The sequence below is a fragment of the Saccoglossus kowalevskii genome, chromosome 6 (assembly GCF_978046115.1).
Source record: "Saccoglossus kowalevskii chromosome 6, keSacKowa6.1, whole genome shotgun sequence".
NCBI classification, from domain to species: domain Eukaryota; kingdom Metazoa; phylum Hemichordata; class Enteropneusta; family Harrimaniidae; genus Saccoglossus; species Saccoglossus kowalevskii.
Window position 1 is genome coordinate 956,166 of NC_140646.1, and position 15,359 is coordinate 971,524.

At 41.4% G+C, this 15,359-nt stretch overlaps 12 non-coding genes across 12 annotated transcripts; all 12 read right to left on the reverse strand.

Moving 5' to 3' along the window:
- Positions 1 to 1,500: 1,500 nt before the first annotated feature.
- TRNAR-ACG (transfer RNA arginine (anticodon ACG)) lies at positions 1,501 to 1,573 on the reverse strand. Its single transcript has one exon. It is a non-coding gene; the product is annotated as a tRNA-Arg (tRNA).
- Positions 1,574 to 2,463: 890 nt separating this feature from the next.
- TRNAR-ACG (transfer RNA arginine (anticodon ACG)) lies at positions 2,464 to 2,536 on the reverse strand. The gene has a single exon. It is a non-coding gene; the product is annotated as a tRNA-Arg (tRNA).
- Positions 2,537 to 6,355: 3,819 nt separating this feature from the next.
- On the reverse strand, positions 6,356 to 6,428 carry TRNAR-ACG (transfer RNA arginine (anticodon ACG)). Its single transcript has one exon. It is a non-coding gene; the product is annotated as a tRNA-Arg (tRNA).
- Positions 6,429 to 7,332: 904 nt separating this feature from the next.
- Positions 7,333 to 7,405, reverse strand: TRNAR-ACG (transfer RNA arginine (anticodon ACG)). Its single transcript has one exon. It is a non-coding gene; the product is annotated as a tRNA-Arg (tRNA).
- A 903-nt stretch (positions 7,406 to 8,308) lies between these two features.
- On the reverse strand, positions 8,309 to 8,381 carry TRNAR-ACG (transfer RNA arginine (anticodon ACG)). Its single transcript has one exon. It is a non-coding gene; the product is annotated as a tRNA-Arg (tRNA).
- A 903-nt stretch (positions 8,382 to 9,284) lies between these two features.
- Positions 9,285 to 9,357, reverse strand: TRNAR-ACG (transfer RNA arginine (anticodon ACG)). The gene has a single exon. It is a non-coding gene; the product is annotated as a tRNA-Arg (tRNA).
- Positions 9,358 to 9,768: 411 nt separating this feature from the next.
- Positions 9,769 to 9,841, reverse strand: TRNAR-ACG (transfer RNA arginine (anticodon ACG)). The gene has a single exon. It is a non-coding gene; the product is annotated as a tRNA-Arg (tRNA).
- Positions 9,842 to 11,009: 1,168 nt separating this feature from the next.
- Positions 11,010 to 11,082, reverse strand: TRNAR-ACG (transfer RNA arginine (anticodon ACG)). The gene has a single exon. It is a non-coding gene; the product is annotated as a tRNA-Arg (tRNA).
- A 903-nt stretch (positions 11,083 to 11,985) lies between these two features.
- TRNAR-ACG (transfer RNA arginine (anticodon ACG)) lies at positions 11,986 to 12,058 on the reverse strand. Its single transcript has one exon. It is a non-coding gene; the product is annotated as a tRNA-Arg (tRNA).
- A 903-nt stretch (positions 12,059 to 12,961) lies between these two features.
- Positions 12,962 to 13,034, reverse strand: TRNAR-ACG (transfer RNA arginine (anticodon ACG)). Its single transcript has one exon. It is a non-coding gene; the product is annotated as a tRNA-Arg (tRNA).
- Positions 13,035 to 13,445: 411 nt separating this feature from the next.
- On the reverse strand, positions 13,446 to 13,518 carry TRNAR-ACG (transfer RNA arginine (anticodon ACG)). Its single transcript has one exon. It is a non-coding gene; the product is annotated as a tRNA-Arg (tRNA).
- Positions 13,519 to 14,909: 1,391 nt separating this feature from the next.
- Positions 14,910 to 14,982, reverse strand: TRNAR-ACG (transfer RNA arginine (anticodon ACG)). Its single transcript has one exon. It is a non-coding gene; the product is annotated as a tRNA-Arg (tRNA).
- Positions 14,983 to 15,359: the final 377 nt, after the last annotated feature.

Sequence of the window (15,359 nt, forward strand, 5' to 3'; positions counted from 1 at the left end):
GATGTTCACATGCTCATAGGTCCCTCCGGTGTTCACCAATGGCAGGTGTGAGAATATGAAACAGATTTTGGAATTCATATGACACATGTTTATCGCAGGTGAGTTTATGATCCGTAGTTAGACGCGTTTTCCGTTGCGCCACACGCCCTGTTCGCGTTTGATGCGTTTGTCTATTACTCGTAACACGTAATGAAACAATCGAAATACATAGGAATTAAAAGTTAAGTCAATAGAATTCTGGATATTCAGAATTTTGAATTATAGTATGCGTTGACTGTTTGACCGTAACGCTCGTCCGTCACAAGAGCGTTCATCGACGACGGTTTTGAGAAATGCAAATTTTGGAACCGCAGAAACTCCAGCCGATTCGTTTGATCTGTAGATGTTCACATGCTCAGAGGTCCCACCGGTGCTCACCAATGGCAGGTGTGAGAATATGAAACAGATTTTGGAATTCATACGACACATGTTTATCGCAGGTGAGTTGCTGATCCGTAGTCAGACGCGTTATACGTTGCGCCACACGCCCTGTTCGCGTTTGATGCGTTTGTCTATTACTCGTAACACGTAATGAAACAATCGAAATACACACGCCCCGTTCAAAGTCGATGCGTTTGCCTATCACTCGTGACACGTATTGAAACAATCGAAATACATATGACTTAAAAGTTAAGGCAATTGAATTCTGGATACTCAGAATTTTGAAGTATAGTTTGCGTTGACTGTTTGGCCGTAACGGTCGTCGGTCACAATTGCGTTCATCGATGACAGAATTGAGACATGAACATTTTGGAACGGCAGAAACTCCAGCCAATTCATTTTACCTGCAGATGTTCACATGCTCATCGGTCCCACCGGTGTTCATCATTGACACATGTGAGAAAATGAAACAGATTTTGGGATTCATATGACATATGCTTATCGCAGGTGAGTTGCTCTGTCGTAAAGTTGATGTTGCGATGAAAACATACATATATAACTTGAAAACTAATACATGTGCCACAATATCGAGCGTGCCAGGATTTGAGATTTGAAGATGGAATCTTCTGATCCGTAGTCAGACGCGGTATCCGTTGCGCCACACGCCCTGTTCGCCTTTGATGCGTTTGCCTAACACTCGTGACACGTATTGAAACAATCAAAATACATTGGAATTAAAAGTTAAGACAATTGAATTCTGGATATGCAGAATTTTGAAGTATAGTATGCGTTGACTGTTTGACCGTAACGCTCGTCGGTCACAAGAGCGTTCATCGACGACAGTTTTGAGAAATGCAAATTTTGGATCCGCAGAAACTCCAGCCGATTCGTTTGATCTGTAGATGTTCACATGCTCATAGGTCCCTCCGGTGTTCACCAATGACACGTGTGAGAAAATGAAACAGATTTGGGGATTCATATGACACATGTTTATCGCAGGTGAGTTGCTCTGTCGTAAAGTTGATGTTGTGATGAAAACAAACATTTATAACTTGAAAACTAATGCATGAGCCATAATACCGAGCGTGCCAGGATTCGAACCAGGAATCTTCTGATCCGTAGTCAGACGCGTTATCCGTTGCGCCACACGCCCTGTTCAAAGTCGATGCGTTTGCCTATCACTCGTGACACGTATTGAAACAATCGAAATACATATGACTGAAAAGTTAAGTCAATTGAATTCTGGATACTCAGAATTTTGAAGTATAGTTTACGTTGACTGTTTGGTCGTAACGGTCGTCGGTCACAATTGCGTTCATCGATGACAGAATTGAGACATGAAAATTTTGGAACGGCAGAAACTCCTGCCAATTCATTTTACCTGCAGATGTTCACATGCTCATCGGTCCCACCGGTGTTCATCATTGACACATGTGAGAAAATGAAACAGATTTTGGGATTCATATGACATATGTTTATCGCAGGTGAGTTGCTCTGTCGTAAAGTTGATGTTGTGATGAAAACAAACATATATAACTTGAAAACTAATACATGTGCCACAATATCGAGCGTGCCAGGATTTGAGATTTGAAGCTGGAATCTTCTGATCCGTAGTCAGATGCGGTATCCGTTGCGCCACACGCTCTGTTCGCCTTTTTTGCCTAACACTCGTGACACGTATTCAAACAATCAAAATACATAGGCATTAAAAGTTAAGTCATTTGAATTCTGGATATTCAGAATTTTGAATTATAGTATGCGTTGACTGTTTGGCCGTAACGTTCATCGGTCACAAGAACGTTCATCGACGACAGTTTTGAGAAATGCAAATTTTGGAACCGCAGAAACTCCAGCCGATTCGTTTGATCTGTAGATGTTCACATGCTCATAGGTCCCTCCGGTGTTCACCAATGACACGTGTGAGAAAATGAAACAGATTTGAAGATTCATTTGACACATGTTTATCGCAGGTGAGTTGCTCTGTCGTAAAGTTGATGTTGTGATGAAAACAAACATTTATAACTAATGCATGAGCCATAATATCGAGCGTGCCAGGATTCGAACCTGGAATATTCTGATCCGTAGTCAGACGCGTTATCCGTTGCGCCACACGCCTGTTCAAAGTCGATGCGTTTGCCTATCACTCGTGACACGCATTGAAACAATCGAAATACATATGACTTAAAAGTTAAGTCAATTGAATTCTGGATACTCAGAATTTTGAAGTATAGTTTGCGTTGACTGTTTGGCCGTAACGGTCGTCGGTCACAATTGCGTTCATCGATGACAGAATTGAGACATGAAAATTTTGGAACGGCAGAAACTCCAGCCAATTCATTTTACCTGCAGATGTTCACATGCTCATCGGTCCCACCGGTGTTCATCATTGACACATGTGAGAAAATGAAACAGATTTTGGGATTCATATGACATATGTTTATCCCAGGTGAGTTGCTCTGTCGTAAAGTTGATGTTGTGATGAAAACATACATATATAACTTGAAAACTAATACATGTGCCACAATATCGAGCGTGCCAGGATTTGAGATTTGAAGCTGGAATCTTCTGATCCGTAGTCAGACGAGGTATCCGTTGCGCCACACGCTCTGTTCGCCTTTAAGGCGTTTGCCTAACACTCGTGACACGTATTCAAACAATCAAAATACATAGGAATTAAACGTTAAGTCAATTGAATTCTGGATATGCAGAATTTTGAAGTATAGTATTCGTTGACTGATTGGCCGTAACGCAAGTCGGTCACAATAGCGTTCATCGATGACAGTATTGAGACATGCAAATTTTGGAACCGCAGAAACTCCAGCCGATTCGATTGATCTGTAGATGTTCACATGCTCAGAGGTCCCACCGGTGTTCACCAATGACACGTGTGAGAAAATGAAACAGATTTGGGGATTCATATGACACATGTTTATCGCAGGTGAGTTGCTCTGTCGTAAAGTTGATGTTGTGATGAAAACAAACATTTATAACGTGAAAACTAATGCATGAGCCATAATACCAAGCGTGGCAGGATTCGAACCTGGAATCTTCTGATCCGTAGTCAGACGCGTTATCCGTTGCGCCACACGCCATGTTCAAAGTCGATGGGTTTGCCTATCACTCGTGACACGTATTGAAACAATCGAAATACATATGACTTAAAAGTTAAGTCAATTGAATTCTGGATACTCAGAATTTTGAAGTATAGTTTGCGTTGACTGTTTGGCCGTAACGGTCGTCGGTCACAAATGCATTCATCGATGACAGAATTGAGACATGAAAATTTTGGAACGGCAGAAACTCCAGCCAATTCATTTTACCTGCAGATGTTCACATGCTCAGAGGTCCCACCGGTGCTCACCAATGGCAGGTGTGAGAATATGAAACAGATTTTGGAATTCATATGACACATGTTTATCGCAGGTGAGTTGCTATGTCGCAAAGTTGATGTTGTGATGAAAACAAACATTTATAACTTGAAAACTAATGCATGAGCCATAAAACCGAGCGTGCCAGGATTCGAACCTGGAATCTTCTGATCCGTAGTCAGACGCGGTATCCGTTGGCCACACGCCCTGTTCGCCTTTGATGCGTTTGCCTAACACTCGTGACACGTATTGAAACAATCAAAATACATATGACTTAAAAGTTAAGTCAATTGAATTCTGGATACTCTAAATTTTGAAGTATAGTTTGCGTTGACTATTTGGTCGTAACGGTCGTCGGTCACAATTGCGTTCATCGATGACAGAATTGAGACATGAACATTTTGGAACGGCAGAATCTCCAGCCAATTCATTTTACCTGCAGATGTTCACATGCTCAGAGGTCCCACCGTTGCTCACCAATGGCAGGTGTGAGAATATGAAACAGACTTTGGAATTCATATGACACATGTTTATCGCAGGAGAGTTGCTATGTCGCAAAGTTGATGTTGTGATGAAAACAAACATATATAACTTGAAAACTAATACATGTGCCATAATACCGAGCGTGCCAGGATTCGAACCTGGAATCTTCTGTCTGATCCGTAGACAGACGCGTTATCCGTTGCGCCACACGCCCTGTTCGCCTTTGATGCGTTTGCCTAACACTCGTGACACGTATTGAAACAATCAAAATACATAGGAATTAAAAATTAAGTCAATTGAATTCTGGATATGCAGAATTTTGAAGTATAGTATGCGTTGACTGTTTGACCGTAACGCAAGTCGGTCACAAGAGCGTTCATCGACGACAGTTTTGAGAAATGCAAATTTATGAACCGCAGAAACTCCAGCCGATTCGTTTTATCTGTAGATGTTCACTTGCTAATAGGTCCCACCGGTGCTCACCAATGGCAGGTGTGAGAATATGAAACAGATTTTGGAAATCATATGACACATGTTTATCGCAGGTGAGTTGCTCTGTCGTAAAGTTGATGTTGTGATGAAAACAAACATTTATAACTTGAAAACTAATGCATGAGCCATAATACCGAGCGTGCCAGGATTCGAACCCGGAATCTTCTGATCCATAGTCAGACGCGTTATCCGTTGGGCCACACGCCCTGTTCAAAGTCGATGCGTTTGCCTAATACTCGTGACACGTATTGAAACAATCGAAATACATATGACTTAAAAGTTAAGTCAATTGAATTCTGGATATGCATAATTTTGAATTATAGTATGCGTTGACTGTTTGACCGTAACGCTCGTCGGTCACAAGATCGTTCATCGATGACAGTTTTGAGAAATGCAAATTTTGGAACCGCAGAAACTCCAGCCGATTCGTTTGATCTGTAGATGTTCACATGCTCAGAGGTCCCACCGGTGCTCACCAATGGCAGGTGTGAGAATATGAAACAGATTTTGGAATTCATATGACACATGTTTATCGCAGGTGAGTTGCTATGTCGCAAAGTTGATGTTGTGATGAAAACAAACATTTATAACTTGAAAACTAATGCATGAGCCATAAAACCGAGCGTGCCAGGATTCGAACCTGGAATCTTCTGATCCGTAGTCAGACGCGGTATCCGTTGGCCACACGCCCTGTTCGCCTTTGATGCGTTTGCCTAACACTCGTGACACGTATTGAAACAATCAAAATACATATAACTTAAAAGTTAAGTCAATTGAATTCTGGATACTCTAAATTTTGAAGTATAGTTTGCGTTGACTATTTGGTCGTAACGGTCGTCGGTCACAATTGCGTTCATCGATGACAGAATTGAGACATGAAAATTTTGGAACGGCAGAATCTCCAGCCAATTCATTTTACCTGCAGATGTTCACATGCTCAGAGGTCCCACCGTTGCTCACCAATGGCAGGTGTGAGAATATGAAACAGATTTTGGAATTCATATGACACATGTTTATCGCAGGAGAGTTGCTATGTCGCAAAGTTGATGTTGTGATGAAAACAAACATATATAACTTGAAAACTAATACATGTGCCATAATACCGAGCGTACCAGGATTCGAACCTGGAATCTTCTGTCTGATCCGTAGACAGACGCGTTATCCGTTGCGCCACACGCCCTGTTCGCCTTTGATGCGTTTGCCTAACACTCGTGACACGTATTGAAACAATCAAAATACATTGGAATTAAAAATTAAGTCAATTGAATTCTGGATATGCAGAATTTTGAAGTATAGTATGCGTTGACTGTTTGACCGTAACGCAAGTCGCTCACAAGAGCGTTCATCGACGACAGTTTTGAGAAATGCAAATTTATGAACCGCAGAAACTCCAGCCGATTCGTTTGATCTGTAGATGTTCACTTGCTAATAGGTCCCACCGGTGCTCACCAATGGCAGGTGTGAGAATATGAAACAGATTTTGGAAATCATATGACACATGTTTATCGCAGGTGAGTTGCTCTGTCGTAAAGTTGATGTTGTGATGAAAACTAACATTTATAACTTGAAAACTAATGCATGAGCCATAATACCGAGCGTGCCAGGATTCGAACCTGGAATCTTCTGATCCGTAGTCAGACGCGTTATCCGTTGCGCCACACGCCCCGTTCAAAGTCGATGCGTTTGCCTATCACTCGTGTCACGTATTGAAACAATCGAAATACATATGACTTAAATGTTAAGGCAATTGAATTCTGGATACTCAGAATTTTGAAGTATAGTTTGCGTTGACTGTTTGGCCGTAACGGTCGTCGGTCACAATTGCGTTCATCGATGACAGAATTGAGACATGAAAATTTTGGAACGGCAGAAACTCCAGCCAATTCATTTTACCTGCAGATGTTCACATGCTCATCGGTCCCACCGGTGTTCATCATTGACATATGTGAGAAAATGAAACAGATTGTGGGATTCATATGACATATGTTTATCGCAGGTGAGTTGCTCTGTCGTAAAGTTGATGTTGCGATGAAAACATACATATATAACTTGAAAACTAATACATGTGCCACAATATCGTGCGTGCCAGGATTTGAGATTTGAATATGGAATCTTCTGATCCGTAGTCAGACGCGGTATCCGTTGCACCACACGCCCTGTTCGCCTTTGATGCGTTTGCCTAACACTCGTGACACGTATTGAAACAATCAAAATACATAGGAATTAAAAGTTAAGACAATTGAATTCTGGATATGCAGAATTTTGAAGTATAGTATGCGTTGACTGTTTGACCGTAACGCTCGTCGGTCACAAGAGCGTTCATCGACGACAGTTTTGAGAAATGCAAATTTTGGAACTGCAGAAACTCCAGCCGATTCGTTTGATCTGTAGATGTTCACATGCTCATAGGTCCCTCCGGTGTTCACCAATGACACGTGTGAGAAAATGAAACAGATTTGGGGATTCATATGACATATGTTTATCGCAGGTGAGTTGCTCTGTCGTAAAGTTGATGTTGTGATGAAAACAAACATATATAACTTGAAAACTAATACATGTGCCACAATACCGAGCGTGCCAGGATTCGAACCTGGAATCTTCTGATCCGTAGACAGACGCGTTATCCGTTGCGCCACACGCCCTGTTCGCGTTCGATGCGTTTGTCTATTACTCGTAACACGTAATGAAACAATCAAAATACATAGGAATTAAAAGTTAAGTCATTTGAATTCTGGATATTCAGAATTTTGAATTATAGTATGCGTTGACTGTTTGACCGTAACGCTCGTCGGTCACAAGAACGTTCATCGATGACAGATTTGAGAAATGCAAATTTTGGAACCGCAGAAACTCCAGCCGATTCGTTTGATCTGTAGATGTTCACATGCTCATAGGTCCCTCCGGTGTTCACCAATGACACGTGTGAGAAAATGAAACAGATTTGAGGATTCATATGACACATGTTTATCGCAGGTGAGTTGCTCTGTCGTAAAGTTGATGTTGTGATGAAAACATACATATATAACTTGAAAACTAATACATGTGCCACAATATCGAGCGTGCCAGGATTTGAGATTTGAAGCTGGAATCTTCTGATCCGTAGTCAGACGCGGTATCCGTTGGCCACACGCCCTGTTCGCCTTTGATGTGTTTGCCTAACACTCGTGACACGTATTGAAAAAATCAAAATACATATGACTTAAAAGTTAAGTCAATTGAATTCTGGATACTCAGAATTGTGAAGTATAGTTTGCGTTGACTGTTTGGTCGTAACGGTCGTCGGTCACAATTGCGTTCATGGATGACAGAATTGAGACATGACAATTTTGGAACGGCAGAATCTCCAGCCAATTCATTTTACCTGCAGATGTTCACATGCTCAGAGGTCCCACCGTTGCTCACCAATGGCAGGTGTGAGAATATGAAACAGATTTTGGAATTCATATGACATATGTTTATCGCAGGTGAGTTGCTCTGTCGTTAAGTTGATGTTGTGATGAAAACAAACATATATAACTTGAAAACTAATACATGTGCCACAATACCGAGCGTGCCAGGATTCGAACCTGGAATCTTCTGATCCGTAGACAGGCGCGTTATCCGTTGCGCCACACGCCCTGTTCGCGTTCGATGCGTTTGTCTATTACTCGTAACACGTAATGAAACAATCAAAATACATAGGAATTAAAAGTTAAGTCATTTGAATTCTGGATATTCAGAATTTTGAATTATAGTATGCGTTGACTGTTTGACCGTAACGCTCGTCGGTCACAAGAACGTTCATCGATGACAGATTTGAGAAATGCAAATTTTGGAACCGCAGAAACTCCAGCCGATTCGTTTGATCTGTAGATGTTCACATGCTCATAGGTCCCTCCGGTGTTCACCAATGACACGTGTGAGAAAATGAAACAGATTTGGGGATTCATATGACACATGTTTATCGCAGGTGAGTTGCTCTGTCGTAAAGTTGATGTTGTGATGAAAACATACATATATAACTTGAAAACTAATACATGTGCCACAATATCGAGCGTGCCAGGATTTGAGATTTGAAGCTGGAATCTTCTGATCCGTAGTCAGACGCGGTATCCGTTGGCCACACGCCCTGTTCGCCTTTGATGTGTTTGCCTAACACTCGTGACACGTATTGAAACAATCAAAATACATATGACTTAAAAGTTAAGTCAATTGAATTCTGGATACTCAGAATTGTGAAGTATAGTTTGCGTTGACTGTTTGGTCGTAACGGTCGTCGGTCACAATTGCGTTCATGGATGACAGAATTGAGACATGAAAATTTTGGAACGGCAGAATCTCCAGCCAATTCATTTTACCTGCAGATGTCCACATGCTCAGAGGTCCCACCGTTGCTCACCAATGGCAGGTGTGAGAATATGAAACAGATTTTGGAATTCATATGACACATGTTTATCGCAGGTGAGTTGCTATGTCGCAAAGTTGATGTTGTGATGAAAACAAACATATATAACTTGAAAACTAATACATGTGCCATAATACCGAGCGTGCCAGGATTCGAACCTGGAATCTTCTGATCCGTAGACAGACGCGTTATCCGTTGCGCCACACGCCCTGTTCGTGTTTGATGCGTTTGTCTATTACTCGTAACACGTAATGAAACAATCAAAATACATAGGAATTAAAAGTTAAGTCATTTGAATTCTGGATATTCAGAATTTTGAATTATAGTATGCGTTGACTGTTTGACCGTTACGCTCGTCGGTCACAAGAGCGTTCATCGATGACAGTTTTGAGAAATGCAAATTTTGGAACCGCAGAATCTCCAGCCGATTCGTTTGATCTGTAGATGTTCACATGCTCATAGGTCCTTCAGTGTTCACCAATGACACGTGTGAGAAAATGAAACAGATTTTGGGATTCATATGACATATGTTTATCGCAGGTGAGTTGCTCTGTCGTAAAGTTGATGTTGTGATGAAAACATACATATATAACTTGAAAACTAATGCATGAGCCATAATACCGAGCGTGCCAGGATTCGAACCTGGAATCTTCTGATCCGTAGGCAGACGCGTTATCCGTTGCGCCACACGCCCTGTTCAAAGTCGATGCGTTTGCCTATCACTCGTGACACGTATTGAAACAATCGAAATACATATGACTTAAAAGTTAAGTCAATTGAATTCTGGATACTCAGAATTTTGAAGTATAGTTTACGTTGACTGTTAGGTCGTAACGGTCGTCGGTCACAATTGCGTTCATCGATGACAGAATTGAGACATGAAAATTTTGGAACGGCAGAAACTCCAGCCAATACATTTTACCGTAGTCAGACGCGTTATCCGTTGCGCCACACGCCCTGTTCAAAGTCGATGCGTTTGCCTATCACTCGTGACACGTATTGAAACAATCGAAATACATATGACTTAAATGTTAAGGCAATTGAATTCTGGATACTCAGAATTTTGAAGTATAGTTTGCGTTGACTGTTTGGCCGTAACGGTCGTCGGTCACAATTGCGTTCATCGATGACAGAATTGAGACATGAAAATTTTGGAACGGCAGAAACTCCAGCCAATTCATTTTACCTGCAGATGTTCACATGCTCATCGGTCCCACCGGTGTTCATCATTGACATATGTGAGAAAATGAAACAGATTGTGGGATTCATATGACATATGTTTATCGCAGGTGAGTTGCTCTGTCGTAAAGTTGATGTTGCGATGAAAACATACATATATAACTTGAAAACTAATACATGTGCCACAATATCGTGCGTGCCAGGATTTGAGATTTGAATATGGAATCTTCTGATCCGTAGTCAGACGCGGTATCCGTTGCACCACACGCCCTGTTCGCCTTTGATGCGTTTGCCTAACACTCGTGACACGTATTGAAACAATCAAAATACATAGGAATTAAAAGTTAAGACAATTGAATTCTGGATATGAAGAATTTTGAAGTATAGTATGCGTTGACTGTTTGACCGTAACGCTCGTCGGTCACAAGAGCGTTCATCGACGACAGTTTTGAGAAATGCAAATTTTGGAACTGCAGAAACTCCAGCCGATTCGTTTGATCTGTAGATGTTCACATGCTCATAGGTCCCTCCGGTGTTCACCAATGACACGTGTGAGAAAATGAAACAGATTTGGGGATTCATATGACATATGTTTATCGCAGGTGAGTTGCTCTGTCGTAAAGTTGATGTTGTGATGAAAACAAACATATATAACTTGAAAACTAATACATGTGCCACAATACCGAGCGTGCCAGGATTCGAACCTGGAATCTTCTGATCCGTAGACAGACGCGTTATCCGTTGCGCCACACGCCCTGTTCGCGTTCGAAGCGTTTGTCTATTACTCGTAACACGTAATGAAACAATCAAAATACATAGGAATTAAAAGTTAAGTCATTTGAATTCTGGATATTCAGAATTTTGAATTATAGTATGCGTTGACTGTTTGACCGTAACGCTCGTCGGTCACAAGAACGTTCATCGATGACAGATTTGAGAAATGCAAATTTTGGAACCGCAGAAACTCCAGCCGATTCGTTTGATCTGTAGATGTTCACATGCTCATAGGTCCCTCCGGTGTTCACCAATGACACGTGTGAGAAAATGAAACAGATTTGAGGATTCATATGACACATGTTTATCGCAGGTGAGTTGCTCTGTCGTAAAGTTGATGTTGTGATGAAAACATACATATATAACTTGAAAACTAATACATGTGCCACAATATCGAGCGTGCCAGGATTTGAGATTTGAAGCTGGAATCTTCTGATCCGTAGTCAGACGCGGTATCCGTTGGCCACACGCCCTGTTCGCCTTTGATGTGTTTGCCTAACACTCGTGACACGTATTGAAAAAATCAAAATACATATGACTTAAAAGTTAAGTCAATTGAATTCTGGATACTCAGAATTGTGAAGTATAGTTTGCGTTGACTGTTTGGTCGTAACGGTCGTCGGTCACAATTGCGTTCATGGATGACAGAATTGAGACATGACAATTTTGGAACGGCAGAATCTCCAGCCAATTCATTTTACCTGCAGATGTTCACATGCTCAGAGGTCCCACCGTTGCTCACCAATGGCAGGTGTGAGAATATGAAACAGATTTTGGAATTCATATGACATATGTTTATCGCAGGTGAGTTGCTCTGTCGTTAAGTTGATGTTGTGATGAAAACAAACATATATAACTTGAAAACTAATACATGTGCCACAATACCGAGCGTGCCAGGATTCGAACCTGGAATCTTCTGATCCGTAGACAGGCGCGTTATCCGTTGCGCCACACGCCCTGTTCGCGTTCGATGCGTTTGTCTATTACTCGTAACACGTAATGAAACAATCAAAATACATAGGAATTAAAAGTTAAGTCATTTGAATTCTGGATATTCAGAATTTTGAATTATAGTATGCGTTGACTGTTTGACCGTAACGCTCGTCGGTCACAAGAACGTTCATCGATGACAGATTTGAGAAATGCAAATTTTGGAACCGCAGAAACTCCAGCCGATTCGTTTGATCTGTAGATGTTCACATGCTCATAGGTCCCTCCGGTGTTCACCAATGACACGTGTGAGAAAATGAAACAGATTTGGGGATTCATATGACACATGTTTATCGCAGGTGAGTTGCTCTGTCGTAAAGTTGATGTTGTGATGAAAACATACATATATAACTTGAAAACTAATACATGTGCCACAATATCGAGCGTGCCAGGATTTGAGATTTGAAGCTGGAATCTTCTGATCCGTAGTCAGACGCGGTATCCGTTGGCCACACGCCCTGTTCGCCTTTGATGTGTTTGCCTAACACTCGTGACACGTATTGAAACAATCAAAATACATATGACTTAAAAGTTAAGTCAATTGAATTCTGGATACTCAGAATTGTGAAGTATAGTTTGCGTTGACTGTTTGGTCGTAACGGTCGTCGGTCACAATTGCGTTCATGGATGACAGAATTGAGACATGAAAATTTTGGAACGGCAGAATCTCCAGCCAATTCATTTTACCTGCAGATGTCCACATGCTCAGAGGTCCCACCGTTGCTCACCAATGGCAGGTGTGAGAATATGAAACAGATTTTGGAATTCATATGACACATGTTTATCGCAGGTGAGTTGCTATGTCGCAAAGTTGATGTTGTGATGAAAACAAACATATATAACTTGAAAACTAATACATGTGCCATAATACCGAGCGTGCCAGGATTCGAACCTGGAATCTTCTGATCCGTAGACAGACGCGTTATCCGTTGCGCCACACGCCCTGTTCGTGTTTGATGCGTTTGTCTATTACTCGTAACACGTAATGAAACAATCAAAATACATAGGAATTAAAAGTTAAGTCATTTGAATTCTGGATATTCAGAATTTTGAATTATAGTATGCGTTGACTGTTTGACCGTTACGCTCGTCGGTCACAAGAGCGTTCATCGATGACAGTTTTGAGAAATGCAAATTTTGGAACCGCAGAATCTCCAGCCGATTCGTTTGATCTGTAGATGTTCACATGCTCATAGGTCCTTCAGTGTTCACCAATGACACGTGTGAGAAAATGAAACAGATTTTGGGATTCATATGACATATGTTTATCGCAGGTGAGTTGCTCTGTCGTAAAGTTGATGTTGTGATGAAAACATACATATATAACTTGAAAACTAATGCATGAGCCATAATACCGAGCGTGCCAGGATTCGAACCTGGAATCTTCTGATCCGTAGGCAGACGCGTTATCCGTTGCGCCACACGCCCTGTTCAAAGTCGATGCGTTTGCCTATCACTCGTGACACGTATTGAAACAATCGAAATACATATGACTTAAAAGTTAAGTCAATTGAATTCGGGATACTCAGAATTTTGAAGTATAGTTTACGTTGACTGTTTGGTGGTAACGGTCGTCGGTCACAATTGCGTTCATCGATGACAAAATTGAGACATGCAAATTTTGGAACCGCAGAAACTCCTGCCGATTCGTTTGATCTGTAGATGTTCACATGCTCAGAGGACCCACCGGTGCTCACCAATGGCAGGTGTGAGAATATGAAACAGATTTTGGAATTCATATGACACATGTTTATCGCAGGTGAGTTGCTCTGTCCTAAAGTTGATGTTGTGATGAAAAAAAAAACATTTATAACTTGAAAACTAATGCATGAGCCATAATACCGAGCGTGCCAGTATTCGAACCTGGAATTTTCTGATCCGTAGTCAGACGCGTTATCCGTTGCGCCACACGCCCCGTTCAAAGTTGATGCGTTTGCCTATCACTCGTGACACGTGTTGAAACAATCGAAATACATATGACTTAAAAGTTAAGGCACTTGAATTCTGGATACTCAGAATTTTGAAGTATAGTTTGCGTTGACTGTTTGGTCGTAACGGTCGTCGGTCACAATTGCGTCCATCGATGACAGAATTGAGACATGAAAATTTCGGAACGGCAGAAACTCCAGCCAATTCATTTTACCTGCAGATGATCACATGCTCATCGGTCCCACCGGTGTTCATCATTGACACATGTGAGAAAATGAAACAGATTGTGGGATTCATATGACATATGTTTATCGCAGGAGAGTTGCTCTGTCGTAAAGTTGATGTTGTGATGAAAACAAACATATATAACTTGAAAACTAATACATGTGCCACAATATCGAGCGTGCCAGGATTTGAGATTTGAAGCTGGAATCTTCTGATCCGTAGTCAGACGCGGTATCCGTTGCGCCACACGCTCTGTTCGCCTTTGATGCGTTTGCCTAACACTCGTGACACGTATTCAAACAATCAAAATACATAGGAATTAAAAGTTAAGTCATTTGAATTCTGTATATTCAGAATTTTGAATTATAGTATGCGTTGACTGTTTGACCGTAACGCTCGTCGGTCACAAGAACGTTCATCGATGACAGATTTGAGAAATGCAAATTTTGGAACCGCAGAAACTCCAGCCGATTCGTTTGATCTGTAGATGTTCACATGCTCATAGGTCCCTCCGGTGTTCACCAATGACACGTGTGAGAAAATGAAACAGATTTGGGGATTCATATGACACATGTTTATCGCAGGTGAGTTGCTCTGTCGTAAAGTTGATGTTGTGATGAAAACATACATATATAACTTGAAAACTAATGCATGAGCCATAATACCGAGCGTGCCAGGATTCGAACCTGGAATCTTCTGATCCGTAGACAGACGCGTTATCCGTTGCGCCACACGCCCTGTTCGCGTTCGATGCGTTTGTCTATTACTCGTAACACGTAATGAAACAATCAAAATACATAGGAATTAAAAGTTAAGTCATTTGAATTCTGGATATTCAGAATTTTGAATTATAGTATGCGTTGACTGTTTGACCGTAACGCTCGTCGGTCACAAGAACGTTCATCGATGACAGATTTGAGAAATGCAAATTTTGGAACCGCAGAAACTCCAGCCGATTCGTTTGATCTGTAGATGTTCACATGCTCATAGGTCCCTCCGGTGTTCACCAATGACACGTGTGAGAAAATGAAACAGATTTGGGGATTCATATGACACATGTTTATCGCAGGTGAGTTGCTCTGTCGTAAAGTTGATGTTGTGATGAAAACATACAT